We start from the raw sequence: 17,987 nt of genomic DNA, 5'->3' as shown, positions 1-17,987 counted from the left end.
TGTGGTCTGGAAAAAGCAGTTGGCCACATTATACATTGTTGCAAAGTGGTTGTTGACTTGACATGATGCTGCAAATTCGAAAGATGCTAAGGCTGTCACTGGTGTATGTTTAAAGGGATTGGAGGAAACGTAGGATGCAAATGAGTCTGACCAATCACTCTGTACTCCTGTAAATGAAATAGGCCAGCAAGGCAGATATAAGGCAGGCAGAACCCATGGGAGGGCACTTGCCTGCACAACATGTCAGTCGATACCACTGCTGCTGTATTGTCTCCCTCTGGCACCATGTAAAGGACTGTGGAGAGGGCCCAGCCTTTCACCCAGGAGGAGAATGAGGCCCTGCTGGATGTGATCCTCCCACGGTACCCCATGCTGTATGGTCGACCAGGGGAGCAGGTGAGTGCTGACTCCACTACCTTTGCCTGTGCACCTTTTTTGTGTCTGTCACTTCTGGCATTGTGTCCAGGTGTGACAGACATGCAATGTTGGTTGGAGTGGGTCCCGGGAGGGGTGGATGGCTTATGTCTCTCATGCAGGGCTTGATGTAGTTCATGTGTGCACTCCTCACTTGCATTGTGCTTACTGTGACATTCACTGCATAGTGCATGGCACATTCAGCCAGCCTAATCCTCTTGGGCATTCTTTTTTTATTTTTATTTTTTATTTTTTTTTATCCTCATTTGCCTCTTAAAGTAAGAGAAAACACCATTCCACTTGCACCAGTAAAATGGAGAATATCTTGCCCTTTTGTACATTTATGCTGGAAGGAGGGGGAGGAGGAGACGCCTGCTTCACAATTGTTTCCACCCTGGATTAAGAAGAAAAGCCATCCTCCTTCCACAACTCCTTTGTTATCACTCCTCTGTCACCCCCATATACCCCCATATGCCGAAGCACCGATTGGGCAGCCAGGAAGAAAGAGAGAGAACACCCAAGCCAGCCGTACCGGCAGATAGGCATAATCATTGGATAACAACATTCGTTTGTTGTTCGCACCACTCAAAAACAGGAGTCCAAAATTTATGTTTTTTAAACACCTTCATATCTAGGCTGGCCACATATTTAACTGAAGTTAGCCAATCAAAAAACCTGGGGGGAGACACAGAAACCCAGTTCTTACATATTTCTCTGCGTGCTAGTAGCATGGAATAAAGAAACAACCTTGACTTATCCCCTGAGGCTCCATCGAGAGCGGTTTCACTGCCAAATATAATCGACAGAACGCTTACCTTGATGTCAAAGCCGATCATAGAAGATAGAGCCTTACTCACGTCAGCCCAGAATCTCTGAATCTCTGAACAGTCCACAAACATATGCACGTCATCTCCTTTCAGGCTTCCACACTTTGGGCAGGCAACAACACCTCCTCTCCCAAATTTTGACAGCCTCTGTGGCGACCAATAAGCTCTGTGGATGGAGAAGATATGATTTCTCCTTAGGTGTGCAGGTTTCACAACTTTAAAAAGCATAGACATAGATACTTGCCACTTTTTCTCCAACGAAGATTCCTGCAAGCATCCTCCCCAAAGCTCCTTGGGTAATGTAAAAACACCATCCTCCATCTCAACCAGCAGCCAAAAAATCATCGCCACTTCTTTTTTAGTAATTGACTCGTCCAAAAGTCTGTCCTCAAGTTCATTGGTGTTTCCTATCCCCGTGCTTACATCTTGGAACCAGGTCTGTATTTGTATATATTTAAATCTGGAAACTTGTTTGTTCGACAAAAGGTTGCACATTTCCCAGCTTATCAGTTGCGAATCCAGTATAATATGATTCCAGCTTGTTAAGCCTGCCTCTCTCAATGGCCTCGCCAAAGCATCTTTTGTCCATACCGGTGAGCCTGGTGAGTCCCAGATAGGAGCCCTAGAACTGTAATATGGAATCTTTAGAGTTCTTCTGACCCTATACCAGGTCTCAGCCAGGCCTCTAATGATCTTCAGCCTAACCTTCTTGAAGTATTTAGGGTCTGCATACTTAAAAATAAACCCTTGGCTGCCTCCTAGCTCTTGTCTTGACATAGCTCCTAACAATCTCCCTATATCTGAATGTGTAGGTGTATTTAATAACATTCTCCCATTTTTTTGTAAGAAAGCCCAGGAATAAAAAAGCAGGTCCGGCAATGTTAGGCCCCCTTTCTCTATCCTCCTTCTTAATTTCTTCCAGGCTATTCTTGGGCCTTTACTTGCCCATATAAAACTGCTAATTTGACCTTGCAGTTTTTTAAGCAACTCATTGTCAAAGGGGAGAGGGATAGTGTCGAACAAGAAGGTCAACTTGGGGACTATCATCATTTTTATTAAATTAATTCGGCCAAGTAGTGTAAGTTGAAGATGTGACCACACTTTTAAAAGCCCAGTAATCTCTTTTTTTGCTTTTTCCAAATTAATTTTCGTTAGTTTTGAAATATCATGTGGGATTATAACTCCAAGATATCGCATTGCTTCTTTTATAGCAATGTCCCCTGATTCTAAATTCCAGGACATGATTTCAGTCTTACTGTTATTTATATCGTACCCCGACACTTTTCCCAAAATCTGCTGTTAATTCCAGGACACGACTTAAGGTGTTTTGGAGGTTGATTGTATAAATAAGAATATCGTCTGCATATAGACCTAGTTTCCTACTCCACCCTGAGAAATGAAAAGGTATAATCTCGGGGTCATTCCTGATTTTCATAGCCAAAGGCTCTATATATAAGTTAAAAAGGAGTGGAGATAAGGGACACCCCTGCCTCGTGCCTCTGCTAATTGAAACTGGGTCCGTCAGGGAACCGTTAACCAATACTCTTGCTCTGGGGGACCTATATGTGGCTTCCAGAACTCTACAGAAATTGTTGCCCAGATTCGCTGATTCTGCCACAGACTTCAAAAAGACGCAGTTAACTCGGTCGAAAGCTTTAGTAGCATCTAAAGCTATAACCGCGAGTGGTAAACCATAGGTAGATGCCAGGTCTATTGAACCTATCAAAGAAAAGGTCAATTCCTTTAAAAACCTTCCTCGTACAAAGCCTTTTTGGTCTGAATGAATCAGCTCGGCAATGGAGCCATTCAACCTATCGGCCATTATCTTGGCAAAGATCTTATAATCGCAATTTAATAAAGATATCGGCCGATAGGAATCGCAGCTATTTGAACATTTGCCGGGCTTCAAAATCAGAGAGATATTTGCCTCGTTCCAAGAAGGCGGCATAACTGCCCCATTGACAAACAAATCATTAAAAAGACCCAAGAGAATGGGTATTAAAGTGTTTGCCAAAACTTTATACACTTCAAGGGAGAGGCCATCTGGGCCTGGAGCTTTCCCTTTCTTTCCTTGTTTTAATACCAGTTCAATCTCCCCTTCCTTAATTTCCTGATTTAAAATCCTATTCTTTTCCTCTGTAAGGATCACTCTCGAGCTCTGACCCAACCAGCCCCCAACCTCCTCTCGAGTAGGTTTTACATCCTCTTCATATACCTTGCTGAAATATTTGTGAAAAGCCTGTTCGATACCTTTATTATCATAAATGAGGGCGTCTGTAGTATCAGATTTAATCTGATCAATCCTACTCCTTACGCGATCTTTTTTAGTTTTCCAGGCCAGAAGCTTGCTGCAGCCTTCGCTGTATTCAAAATGAGCCAGCTTACTTGCCTCCCACTTGCTCCTCACCCTTTCATGTAGAATTGTCGCTATTTCACATTTAACTGTCTGCACTTTCTGTGATATCGTCCCCCAAGCTTCCTCATCTGCCCTGGGATCAGTCAAATCTTTCTCTAGAGAGTGAAGCTGTTCCTCTAATGCTGCTACCTCGGCATGATAACAACGCCTTCTTCCAGCCGCTATTGTACCTAATCTGCCTCTAAGAAAGGCTTTATAAGCGTCCCAAATTATTCCGTGCGCGGCAGACCCCTGGTTAAATTGAAAAATTCTTCCGTTTCTCTGGAGAGTGCTACTATTATATCTTCGTCCTGTAAAATAGTACGGTCCAGAGTCCACCTGGATTGAGAGGCTTTCTCATGTAATTCTAAGTGTAAAATCACAGTCGAGTGGTCGGACAAATGAGCACCCACATGTTCAACCTTATTAATCAATTTAGACAGATTATTATCAATAAGAAAGTAGTCTATCCTAGACTGATGTCTGTACTTTTGGTAATAAAATGTATAACCCTTTCTTTGTCCCGCCCTCTGCCTCTAAATATCACACAGTCCTAGTTGGGACATTATTTGTTTAATAAGGGTTGACATTTTTAGATTAACACGAGCTCTGCTACAGGAAGTCCTATCTAGCTTATAATCTAAAATAGCGTTGAAATCTCCCCCCATAATAATAGGATCTAAAGAATCCACTAACTCAACTAATAACTCTCCCAAAGGGGAGACATCATCCTGATTGGGGCCATAATAACCAACTAAAGTAAAAGGGTAGCCTGAGACCTTTGCCTTAACCAGAAGCCATCTTCCAGCTTTATCTGAAATGTGGGAATCAAACACTACTTGCGACCCTCTTTTTGCTAAAATAGCAACCCCTTTTATCACTGCCGAGTGTGATGTACAAGCTACTTGTGAAATCCAGCTTTGGCACCCAAATAGGTCTAAACCTTCTCTGTGAGATAAGTGTGTCTCCTGTAAGATGATGATCTGGGCTGGGCAATCTTTAAGGTACTGTAGTATCTTATTCCTTCTCCCTCGTACCCTAAGACCATTGACGTTCCAAGAAAGAATTTTTACTAATTCTCCTCTTTTGTCACCCATCTAAATAAAGAAAGAAAAGGGATCGCAAGGGCAAGAATAATCAAATCTAAAAAGAAAACAAAAAACATTTTACCCTTTTTTTTTTTTTTTTGAGGCGTCTGAGGATTTTTTTAAAAAATTTTCCCACTGCTCCCCACCACTTACACCCCCAACCCCACCCCCCCCCTGGAAAACCCACCCCAACTATTACATGGCTCAAGGCCATATGGGTGTTCCCCCCCCCGGGCCGAACGAATATGAGGAAAACGAACAAAACAAAAAACAAAAAGATTAGATAATTACGCAATTCTCTCAAAGTCATGGAAATTCCATTAAAAAAAAAGAAAGAAATTGCAACTTCATATACTAGATCACCTTAGCTTGTACCCATAGACATCGGAATATCGCAATATAAAAAAGATAACCTAACTCCCTGATTGGAAGCTTTTAATAAAGTCATCTAATTTGTCGACGGAATGAAAAATATGCATTTTGTTATTAAGCATAACCTTTAGGTAGGCAGGGAATCTTAGCTGCACTGACGCGCCCAGGCGTTTCAAACTATCTATCCTTTGTCCCATCTCCCATTGTCTATTTGATGTGGTGACAGAGACATCAGATCTTATCTCACACCTAACTCCATCCACCTCCATTAATTTCACTGCCAAGGCTTTGGAGAGGATTTTCTCTTTTAGTGTATAGGTTAGAAAGTTTAGTAGGATTTTTCTGGGCTTTGCCCTATTTGGGTTGAGTCTGAAGGGATCCCTGTGGACTCGTTGAAGGTCTCTTGCTAGCTCCTCCTCCGACTCTTCCAACTGGAGTTTGTTCTTAATCAACTTTACAACATAAGATTTGATATCGTCCCCTTCTCTGCCTTCAGGCACTTTCAAAATCTTTAAGTTATTCCGTCTCTGGAAATTTTCCAACCTTTCCACTCTGTCCATATTCTCTTTTTCGGCAGATTTTAATTTGACGATCTCCGTGACGTTTACCTGCACTAATTCTCTAAGGTCTTTTACCTCCTTCTCTAAAGTTGTTGTTCTGCAGCTGAGATCGTCAATCTTCTTCTCCATCACTTCGCAAGCTTTTTTAATCTCTAGCTGATTAGATTCGGAGATTTCAAATCTGGTTCTAATTTCATCCGATAGTGCAGCCAAAAGTGCGCCCACTGATAGATCCTCTTTACCCTTTCCCGGGGTAATCGAGCCCTGCTCAGGAATATTAGATGGGCTATTAAAAACATTTTCAACGTTTCCTTGCATCCCATCTAGTTCGTGGGTTTGTCGCTCTAAACCGGGCTGCTCTGAGAGGTTTGAAAGACTCTCAACTTGTTTCACCAGGTTTTTCTTTGCACCCGCCATCGAGTTCTCACTCAAAATTAAAATTTTGGGCATTCTTGTTCTATTGTCCTCCGGTGATTCAGTGGTCACCCCGGTGTGACAGGTGACTGCACCCACAGATGTGTGTGAGAGTTGAGTGGAGCTGTGGTGAGAGTGGTGAGAGTGTCCAAATGATGTGTACACCCCCTGGACATTGATGTGTGTGAATGTTCCTTGTCATGTGGGTGAGTGTCTATGTGGAGTGTTGCACCACAGCTGCATGGAGGAGGCAACAGCTCAATCCATCTGATGTGAGAAGTAAGCCGTGCTGTGTGTCTGACTTGCTGAGCTAGCCCCACACCTGTGACCCCCCCTGGCAAGTGGCACATGTGCAGAGTGAGGTTTGCATCCGCTGTTGCCAATGGCAGGTGATTTATGTGTGCCTGTGTGTGTCTGTGTACTCTGCTGAGGTTTCGTCAGTGGCCTGGGGCATGTGACTGCTTTGCGGTGCTGTCCATCAGCCTTGTGTTGCTTGGGATGCACAGTGTGTGCCATGATCAGGGATTGTTTCGCACCCCTCATGCCACCTGTGTACTTACTATGTCATGTAGTGCATTGGTGCGTCCACAGTGGAAAAAGTCCCTATGACTAAGGTGCTATTACTTGCCAGCATACTATACCCTGTTCAACAAATCAAAGATGTTCAAATGTGTGTCTCTGTGACATGGTGCAGGTGTAGTGATGTTGTCCCACTTTGTCATCCACACAGGTAACCGCCTACCACAAGGGGAAGATCTGGAAGGATGCCGTCAAGGCCGTGCAATCGGTGGAGGGTCGCAGTCGGCGCCTGCCACAAGTGACGAAGAGATGGCAGGACATCCGGTGCTGGACCCGGAGGATCGCCCGGGTCATGCTGAAGGAGGAGGCTCCTCGCAAGTATGGCGGGCGCCGGCACCTGACCCACCAGATGAAGCGTGTCCTGGCGGTGGTCTTCCCTGACCTGGATAGGCGGATACAGGAGTTACAGCAGCAGGAAGGGGGTAGGTACATGTGTGTTTGTTGTGTGTCGCCAGCTTTTGTAGCTGGTCAGTCGCCTGGAGACACTGCCAGGGTATATATATGCAGTGCATATCCTGTTGCCCCAAGTCAACCTGTGCTGTTCTTCCTCCCTTCCCCTCCTTGACATGTGTTACCTGGTCTGTGTGTTATCACTATTGCACATGGTAATCTAGGCTGCCAGTTAATCAAGGTGCACACTGCTTTCAGCATCATGCGTGGGGGTGGTCTGCCTGTGCCCTGTCCTGTTCAGTCATTTGGGGGTGCATAATTGTTGGCACTGATGCTGAGTCTCAACATAGGAGTGTGAGGTTTCAAATGAACAGACTTGCAGCATGCATTACCAATGTTGTGGCCTCAGACATGATGTGCATGAGTGGGATATATGCATAGTGCCGGGACGGTTGCTCCTGTTACAGTCAGCTCATTCCAGGACCATGGAGCAGTGTGCCCAGTCCCCTGACACAGCCTGCCCTCCTACTCATGTGTGTCATCCAACACTGTGCACATTCACTGTGGATTCAGCATGGCTCTGCCTCTGTGGCATTGTTCCCTGGCCTAGGTAGTATTTTTCACATGTGTGATACATTTGTCCACTGGACAGGGATACACCAGTTTGCTTGTGCATACTCACACTGGGCAGTGCCTGTGTGGCTATTCACAACAATCTGTTGATGTTTGTTTGTGACCAATATGTTTTGGCAGCCCTACAAGGTGATGTCGTGTTAATGAAGCTAGTTTTCAAGCACAGTTATTGTAACCCTGAATAAGAGGTGTCACTTCTTGATCGGTATCAGTCACATTGACTCAGGTATGGGTGGGTGTGTGCGGGAGGGGCGTACATGTTCAACCCTGATGTTTCATTGCCAGTTCTGACTTGTGTGTGATGATTCGCAGTACAGAAAGTCACCGTGCAGTGCCCCCGTGATGTTGGCCAGTGCTTAATGTTCGTGCTTCGTAGCCTGTGTCAGTTTTTGACAATCATGTATCCTGCTTGTACATTTTTGGCACCTGTGTGTGGTTCAGATGCTACACAGTTGTGACTTTGTGTGCTGACATCTGTGGGTACATTCTGGCTTGCCATGAGGGGGAACCCACAGTACAGCTAGGCTTTTTTGCTAAACAATTGCAGGCCCATTAGCTTATGCATTGTCCTGGGTGCACTCCAGATGACAGTCAGTAGGTCATAGGTGTAGCCAACTGTGTGATCAGGTGACGGATAGCCATGTGACAAATGACATTATTCAAGTTGTTACTCAGAGAAATTGTCCCTTGGCAATCACTACACCTGTCAACATGACTCAATGTTTCAAATGCTTGACCTTGTTGTTTTGTTGTGAAGGACAATAATGTGCCTGCATGACAGATGTCTCCCAAGGAAGTGCGCAAGACACCACCTTGACACTTTCCAGGGACCCGCTGGCACATTTTAAAGTAAGGCACAGTTTGAACAAAACTTGTTTAAAGTTCATACATATACATGTTCCCACAGTGTGGTTGCATTTGGGTTAGTCCTTGGTTGTTGCTGATACCAACTTACGAGTGTCAAGTCATCCAGACCACCGTGGTGCCATGTATATGTACTTACTGATACCCCATTTCTGCCTAACAGTGGCTTATTTGAATGAGTCTGGCAGCTCAGACAAAGACTGTGTACATGTAGTTTGGTGTGCACCTCCTTGTGTGACTTCTGTTATACAGACACATGTGTGTTCTGTTCACAAAGTGATATATTCACACATTCTAGACATGTCCATTGTGTAAAGGGTTGTGATTCTCCAGGAATAACAATGTATTTCTTTGGGGTTTCCTAAGTACTCACAGGTCTCTGAGTGTCGGGACACCTTCTGCAGTGGCATGTGGTATTTGGCCTTGGGTGCGACATTACTGTTGGGTTCACAGTGAAGAAGAGGTGGCATGCCTTCATAGTCTTGCTGTGCTCAACTGATCCCAGACACTAGCTTCTCAGGATCTTGGGATTTCAAGTTATTTGCTGTTGTGTCCTAATTTTCATTTTTTCCAAGCGGCATGGTGGGTCAACCAACTGGGGAGTGCAGGGCTTAGATATGTGGGGAGTATTCTAGATGTTACTCATGATGCCTTTCCTGTTATGCACTGTTGCCTATTTTGTTTGGACTCATGTGTCAGATGTATACAGGTGACTGATTTTTTCCTGTCTCTTCACCTTTCCCACAGCATCATCGGAGGACACCGAGGGAGACACCGGCACGGATGTGGAGGAGGGATCGAGCACTGGTGCCACCACTGCTGAGGAGTCGGCGGAATCTAGTGGCACGGAGGGCGAGGGCAGTGAGGCGGAGGACCTGCCCAGTACCAACACTGACTACGAGGCTGATGGGTCCGAGGCTGAACTCCCTGAGGGGGCGGCGGCTGCTCCAACAGCTGGCAGCAATATTCCATCCATCACCGCCCCCTCCATTCCCATCACCGCCCTCCCACTTGCTTGGGTCCCTTCTGTCTGTTCTAGGCGACCACATGTCTCCTTCGTGCCAGGCACCGCACCCCCTGCCCCTGTCCCCCCTGCTGCCCTCACTGCCGAGTCTGTGGACATTCAGCGGCAGTTGCAGGTTGGGCAGACATCGATCCTGACTGTCCTCCATGGCCACACCAGACTGCTGACCCAGATGGTGTCGTACATGGAGGGCATGTCATCAGCGATGTCTGACCAACGCATGTTGCTGAGGTCCCTGGACTCGTCACTGATGGCAGTAGTGAGTCACCTGCAGCGCTGCGTCCCCCCCTACCCCTGCACCATCCACAAGTCCCACACCCATGCCTGTCCGAAGCACACCAAGACATCCACACACACGCACCCCACCAGACACAAGCAGCACACCACCACGTAAGGGCAAGCGCACACCTCCTGACACGCACACTCAGGGGGAAGCAGGCACACCCACTGGGTCTGGGGCACACAGGCAGGCACGCAGCCACAGTCCTCGTCCACATGACTCACTCCCCAGTCCCTCCGATGTCACTCCCCTTAGCTCCCCTGCCCCAGATTCGGAGAAGGAGGCCTACTTTGCTGGGCTGGGCCTCAGCCCCACTTGTTCACCTGGCCGGAAACGGTCAAGGCACTCCACGGGTAGGGGAGTTAAGTCCCCCAGCCTGTCCACCACCTCCCCCAGTAGCGCTGCATCCCATCCCTCTGACCCCCCCCCCCCCCCTCCTTGGGGCCTGTTGTTTCTCTGGGTGCAGGGGAGACACTTGAAGAACTGGCAGAAGTGTGCAGCGCCGTGCTCACCTCCACCTTTGGTGCTGCCCCACCCCCTGTGGTGGAGTCGTCCGTCCCTGCACACACCACACCTACCCTTGCCCCTCCTGTCCCTGCGGTGCCTGGTCCTTCCCCACATGATGCCCCCCCTCCAGTCGACGACACAGAGTCTTCTGATATGCAGACAAGCTAGGGGAGACCCATGGCCATGTGTCCCCCCCCCAAGGACTGATGATATGGACTGGCCATTGGCCTTTGTGAATAGTCTCGTTTACACATTATTATTTTCATGCTGAATAAAGCATTTTCTATTTTCGTTAGAAAAGTCTTGCATTTCAGGTATTGATGTTGATGCTGATGCTACAGGAGTTGGGGTTGTGGGCATGTGTTATGTTTCAGGGAAATGTTGTAGTCTGCTGCTCATGGGGTGGAACCTGGTATCTGCGTGCCATCACAAGGTCTCTGCAAAGATTCTTTGTCGTGTATGCTCTTTGTGTTTGGAGACATTGTCCCAAGGAGTGTTCCTTCCTCTGTGGCACCTGACATCTTCCCTGCAGAGAGTTGCACAATTGTTGTGTTGCCCTGTGTCTACATTTCTTTTGTTGGTGATGGATCCCTTCAACTCTGGCTATGCCTGCTCAGCAATGTCTCCGGCTGCATCGTCTGTGCCATCCTTGGTACTCACTGTACTTGTGTATAGAGTATTTTGCCATGCCTTCATGGAGAAATGGTCCCTTTTCCGCACAATGCATGTGTGTAATCCCAGCCTAGCACACATATGGTACTTGTTCTGCTGGGTATTTGAACACCTGACTCACAATTGTGGGCATTGTATCTGTGGGAACTCCACCCTATTCCTTCCATGACAGACAACATCTTGGTGGCTGTCCCAGCACCTGTACATTCCTATCAGTCCTGGGATGTGCATGACAGTGTGTGTTTCCTTTGTCTCTCTTAGTTTAGTAGGCATTGACATGACCATACAGTCTTGTGGCATGATCTCTGTGTGTGTATTGTGCTGCATCCGCCAGGGGTGGGTATGCATGTGTGATTTGTCCTCACACCCACATGTGGTGTGTCATGCAGTGGGGGAAAGACATCCATCCTCATGGGAGTGGGACACTGCTGTCAGTGATGTGTTGTTATGGCATTATCAACATAGTCCAAATATCGGGATGCGTACATACACCCATGGAATTGGGATCATCTGATAAGGATGTACACACCCCCATGTCTGTGTCCACTGCTGGTATTCCTCTGCACCCACCCCCATGTCTGTGTCCACTGCTGGGAGTGATAGGCACTCCCCCCATGTCTCTGTCCACTGCTGGTATTCCTCTGCACCCACCCCATGTCTCTGTCCACTGCAGGGAGTGATAGGCACCCACCCCTCACATGTCTGTGTCCACTGCTGGGAGTGATAGGCACCCACCCCCATGTCTGTGTCCACTGCTGGGAGTGATAAGCACCCACCCCTCACATGTCTGTGTCCACTGCTGGGAGTGATAGGCACCCACCCCTCACATGTCTGTGTCCACTTCTGGGAGTGATAGGCACCCACCCCCATGTCTGTGTCCACTGCTGGTATTCCTCTGCACCCACCCCCATGTCTGTGTCCACTGCTGGGAGTGATAGGCACCCACCCCCATGTCTCTGTCCACTGCTGGGAGTGATAGGCACCCACCCCCATGTCTGTGTCCACTGCTGGTATTCCTCTGCACCCACCCCCATGTCTGTGTCCACTGCTGGGAGTGATAGGCACCCACCCCCATGTCTCTGTCCACTGCAGGGAGTGATAGGCACCCACCCCTCACATGTCTGTGTCCACTGCTGGGAGTAATAGGCACCCACCCCCATGTCTGTGTCCACTGCTGGGAGTGATAGGCACCCACCCCCATGTCTGTGTCCACTGCTGGGAGTGATAGGCACCCACCCCCATGTCTGTGTCCAGTGCTGGGAGTGATAGGCACCCACCCCTCACATGTCTGTGTCCACTGCTGGAAGTGATAGGCACCCACCCCCATGTCTGTGTCCACTGCTGGTATTCCTCTGCACCCAACCCCATGTCTCTGTCCACTGCTGGGAGTGATAGGCATCCACCCCCATGTCTGTGTCCACTGCTGGTATTCCTCTGCACCCAACCCCATGTCTGTGTCCACTGCTGGGAGTGATAGGCACCCACCCCCATGTCTCTGTCCACTGCTGGGAGTGATAGACACCCACCCCTCACATGTCTGTGTCCACTGCTGGGAGTGATAGGCACCCACCCCCATGTCTGTGTCCACTGCTGGGAGTGATAGGCACCCACCCCCATGTCTGTGTCCACTGCTGGGAGTGATAGGCACCCACCCCCATGTCTGTGTCCACTGCTGGTATTCCTCTGCACCCACCCCTCACATGTCTGTGTCCACTGCTGGTATTCCTCTGCACCCACCCACCCACTTGCCCCCTTGCTGTGGTACACTGCTGTCCTGGGCATTCACCACCCCCAATTTACAGCTGATGTGCTGCACCAAGCAGTAGACCAACATTTGTGGCGTGTGTACGCCTTGTATCCATCATGTAATGGGGCCATAGGGGTACGGGTGGTACGGCCCGTACCCCTGCATTCATAGGGTGTGTACGGGCCGTACCACGCGTACCCCTACATCACCACTGCAATGGTGGTACGGACCGTACCCACGCTCTGGGGGCGTGGGTACAGTCCGTACCACCATTGTAGTGGTGATGTAGGGGTACGCGTGTACGGACCGTACCCACGCTCTGGGGGGCGTGGGTACGGTCCGTACCACCATTGTAGTGGTGATGTAGGGGTACGCGTGTACGGACCTTACCCACGCTCTGGGGGCGTGCGTACGGTCCGTACACATGTACCCCTACATCACCACTGCAATGGTGGTACGGACCGTACCCACGCTCTGGGGGTGTGGGTACGGTCCGTAACACCATGTGTCCACTGCTGGTATTCCTCTGCACCCACCCCCATGTCTGTTTCCACTGCTGGGAGTGATAGGCACCCACCCCCATGTCTCTGTCCACTGCTGGGAGTGATAGGCACCCACCCCCATGTCTGTGTCCACTGCTGGTATTCCTCTGCACCCACCCCCATGTCTGTGTCCACTGCTGGGAGTGATAGGTACCCACCCCCATGTCTCTGTCCACTGCAGGGAGTGATAGACACACCCACCCCTCACATGTCCGTGTCCACTGCTGGGAGTGATAGGCACCCACCCCCCCATGTCTGTGTCCACTGCTGGGAGTGATAGGCACCCACCCCCATGTCTGTGTCCACTGCTGGGAGTGATAGGCACCCACCCCCATGTCTGTGTCCACTGCTGGGAGTGATAGGCACCCACCCCTCACATGTCTGTGTCCACTGCTGGAAGTGATAGGCACCCACCCCCATGTCTGTGTCCACTGCTGGTATTCCTCTGCACCCAACCCCATGTCTCTGTCCACTGCTGGGAGTGATAGGCACCCACCCCCATGTCTGTGTCCACTGCTGGTATTCCTCTGCACCCAACCCCATGTCTGTGTCCACTGCTGGGAGTGATAGGCACCCACCCCCATGTCTCTGTCCACTGCTGGGAGTGATAGACACCCACCCCTCACATGTCTGTGTCCACTGCTGGGAGTGATAGGCACCCACCCCCATGTCTGTGTCCACTGCTGGGAGTGATAGGCACCCATGTCTGTGTCCACTGCTGGTATTCCTCTGCACCCACCCCTCACATGTCTGTGTCCACTGCTGGTATTCCTCTGCACCCTCCCACCCACTTGCCCCCTTGCTGTGGTACACTGCTGTCCTGGGCATACACCACCCCCAATTTACAACTGATGTGCTGCACCAAGCGGTAGACCAACATTCGTGGCGTGTGTACGCCTTGTATCCATCATGTAATGGGGCCATAGGGGTACGGGTGGTACGGCCCGTACCCCTGCATTCATAGGGTGTGTACGGGCCGTACCACTGTGGTAAATATTTCATTACCGGTACTATTTTTTATGCGGTAAAGTCTAGTAAGAATAACTCAGTAAATATAAGAGGCAGAATCCGTGGTATTAGAGGTTCTAAAAGGCTTTATTCCTTGACAAAGGAAATACAATTCGAATTGCAGGCTTCTAATTCCATCACCACGAAAGTTCAGGAAGGAAGGGCATACATTATTGACAGATAATCAGTTTTATAGGAAATGCATTACAGTGAAACAGATGCAGGAGGCGTAACAGCTGATAACACAGATAAAATATGCATACGCAACTAATAAAGGCGGACATATGGGCGTAACTTAGTAAACGTCATTATACATGATGTCACAAGTGGGTGGATCCATAAGAGAATCCTGCAATGTCAGCAGAAATATTTGGCAGAGATGCGCGCGCAGCCGCATGACGTGTGATTGACGTGCAACTAGAGGGTGAAGGGGACTTGACATTTAGCTCTACATGTGGAGACAGAAGTCTGGGGGGTCATGTCAACCTAATCCCAAATCATATCTAATATCCTATGTTTAAAGAACTGTGTTATCCAAAGGAAAGGTCTCTAGGATAGAATCTATTCTATACTGACTGTTAGTGCGTGTACAAGCGTCTAAGTGTCTACATGAGATGCGAGGGGGTAGGAATATTCCATGGTAACAGGGGCTATGAATTACTTGCATGAGGACAGCGAGGCCTGGCCCTTTGCACGGTAGCTGGAGGAATGTTTACCTAAACTACTAGACAGGAATGCATCGGATGAGGAGCGGAGCAGATAATCTTGAAGGTGAAATACAGTTTTTGGCAGGCAACAGGCTGGATCAGGCACCGTTAGCCGCGCAGGGAGTAGGACAAAGTTCATGGATACAGATGCAGGCTCAGACTGGAGCTTTCAGAGGCAGAAGACAGGAAAAGGCTTGATGACAGAATTCTGGGCCTACTCGCCTGAATCTGTAAAATGTGGAAAGTGAACCACATAAAGTCGGTGGCCTTTCATACTTAGGAATGGAATATCTGACCCATTCATGGCGGATCTGAAAGAGGACATGTTGACGGTGGACGCACATATATTTGCGTCTTCAGAACTGGAACTGGAGGGAACATACATGTACTTATAGCATGCACATGGAGCCGTTGGGGTCTACGATAGGGGACATAACTGATCACAAAATTCATATTTCCTCATTCCCTCCTTGTCCCCTACGGACCCTCAGGAGATATCGATCTTCATCAATCCATCGATCTGTTCATATAGCATCATTTGTTCTTCTTTCTTCTTCCGGGATCTTGAACGAAAACTTGGATGTGGGATACACGATGTGGCACACAGACCACAAATCGCTGGCCCACATTGTAGACATAAGCAGCAACTGAATAATATGAAGAAGCCAATACCTAGGAAGGATAGGATTCTCCATCCCCAGGCTGACAACGCGCTCCAAAACCAACCGGACCAAGTCCAGGTGCCTGGACTCTGGTGTATCTGGCTCACAATCTTATGAAGGCGAGTTATGGCTTTATATACTGACGGCGAATTTTCTGGTATGAAAACACAGCAACTTGATCCGATGACCCTACAGGCTCCGCCCCTATCGGCCAGGATGACGTCAAAGACAAGACGATTTTGAAGCACAACAATCCGCATAGCAGACTGCTCTTCTGTTAAATTGCCTAAGGCGGAAGTAGTCTCGTTCACTACTGCTTCAAGGGTTCTAGTTAATCTACGTATCAGCTTACTATTAGTGACTGTACCTATATAGGGAAAGAAACCTTTATTGAAATCTGTGTATTGCTCCCATGCTGTTTCAGTGTAATCGACAATTGGGAGATCTCTCTGCTGTCTATTGTGTACTAAATGGGTATTTCTATGATAATCAGGAGGAGCTAGGAAAACAGGTGGCAGAAGAAATGCTATGTAACAGGTACCATCCCAATCTAGAGGTAGACGTATATATGCGGTCTGGCCACATATGAAGTAGGAATGACGGGAAGCTCTAAATGTAGACTTGCCTTGATCACTGAATTTTATTACAGTGGTGCATTTACTATGGCCCATGTGTATGGAACCATTCTTTCTTACACATAATTCCCCTTTTACTGGGAATACTGACATGGCGGGCAAGATTGGTGTAGCTTCAGATTCAACGTTCAGGATCATGAGGTTAAGTGTAAAATTACCTAATCCATATACTTCATTTTCTAGATCAGTTCCTGGTCTTTTGGGAAGTCCCTCCTTGTTAGGGTAGCAGACTTTAAGCAAAACTAGGTTCAGGTTTCCCCATACCCAGTTGTCTTGATAAACTGCGGAATTCGAATCTAGGGAATTAATTAAACTAAACCATGCTCCACAGGAGCCATTGTGTGTGAACGGATATGGAAAGAGGGGCAAAACTCCCTTATAGTTCTGATAGGGAGGGAGTCGGCCACATATCCAACAATTTGTGGCATTGCTGGTCTGATGGGAATGATGTAACATGCTAATGAATGTGTTGTTGCGCAGCGCAAATCTATAGGACAACTCATGCGGAGGTAATTCGCTAAAATAATGTTCTGCAGTTACATTGTAAGCACGCTTAAAAATAGGGTAATACATGTGCAATAGTATACTGGAAATGATGATCAGAAGACTTAGAAAAAACAAAATTAATAACGTTACTGTGCAGTGACTACGAAGTGATTTACAATACGCATGCTTTTTAAGCTGCATCTGTTGATTTCTTTCTCTATTCCGGTCTAGAGGATACATGTCAGAGACAAATTCAACCGATTCACCTTGGAGAGGACTTAAACAATCAAATTGTCTGACTTGCTAGACCTTAATTTTAGTTTATAAAGTTCCGGTTTAGACTGCTCAACCAAGGGGAGCTTAGAGTCTGTCTGTGAGGGAATGCAGGGTTGAGTATTCACACTGGATGGTAGTCCATAAAATTTCTTGATGTGACTCGAGTGCAACCACCCTTTACGTCCCTCGATTTTCACGGCTGTCCTTGTGGTTAGTAGAACAAGCTTTGGCGACTTCCACCTAGGCTCCAGTTGGGTCTTTCGGTCGAAATTCCGGACCAGAACCAGGTCGCCTGGAACCACGTCATGGGGCTTCACCTCAGTATTATCGGGAAAAGCTGCAGCTACCTGTGAACGACAAGATTGTAGTGCAGACATCAAGGAAGCCAGGTAATCTGTCAGCATATTACAGTCAACATCAGTGATTTTGCGAGGTATAGGCGTCCCCCACATATTTGGTGGTCTACCGAAGATCACCTCGTACGGGGATAGCCCTGTTCGAGAATGTGCTACCATTCTCATGTAAAAGAGCGCAACTGGTAAGGCTACTATCCAATCGACACCTTTTTCTCTACATATTTTGGACAATCTAATTTTCAGAGTTTGATTATGGCGTTCCACGAGACCTGCTGCCTCGGGATGTCGGACACAGTGGAATTTCCATTGGTAGCCTAACAAAAGGGAAACGTGTTTCATTAGTTCGGATGAGAATGGCTGGCCGTTATCTGAGTAGACAACACGTGGTAAACCGTACCGTGGGAAGAATTCTCGAACTAACTGTTTGGCAGTAGTCGGGGCAGTGTAATCTGAAACCGGGTAGGCTTCTGTCCAGCGAGAAAGAGCACAGACAACTACGAGAACATATTTGAATCCTCGACATCGTTCCATCTGGATATAATCCATCTG

The sequence above is a fragment of the Triturus cristatus genome, chromosome 4_2 (genome assembly GCF_964204655.1).
Source record: "Triturus cristatus chromosome 4_2, aTriCri1.1, whole genome shotgun sequence".
Taxonomy (NCBI): Eukaryota; Metazoa; Chordata; class Amphibia; order Caudata; family Salamandridae; genus Triturus; species Triturus cristatus.
The sequence above is the reverse complement of the archived record's forward strand: the minus strand, read 5'-3'. Positions refer to the sequence as shown.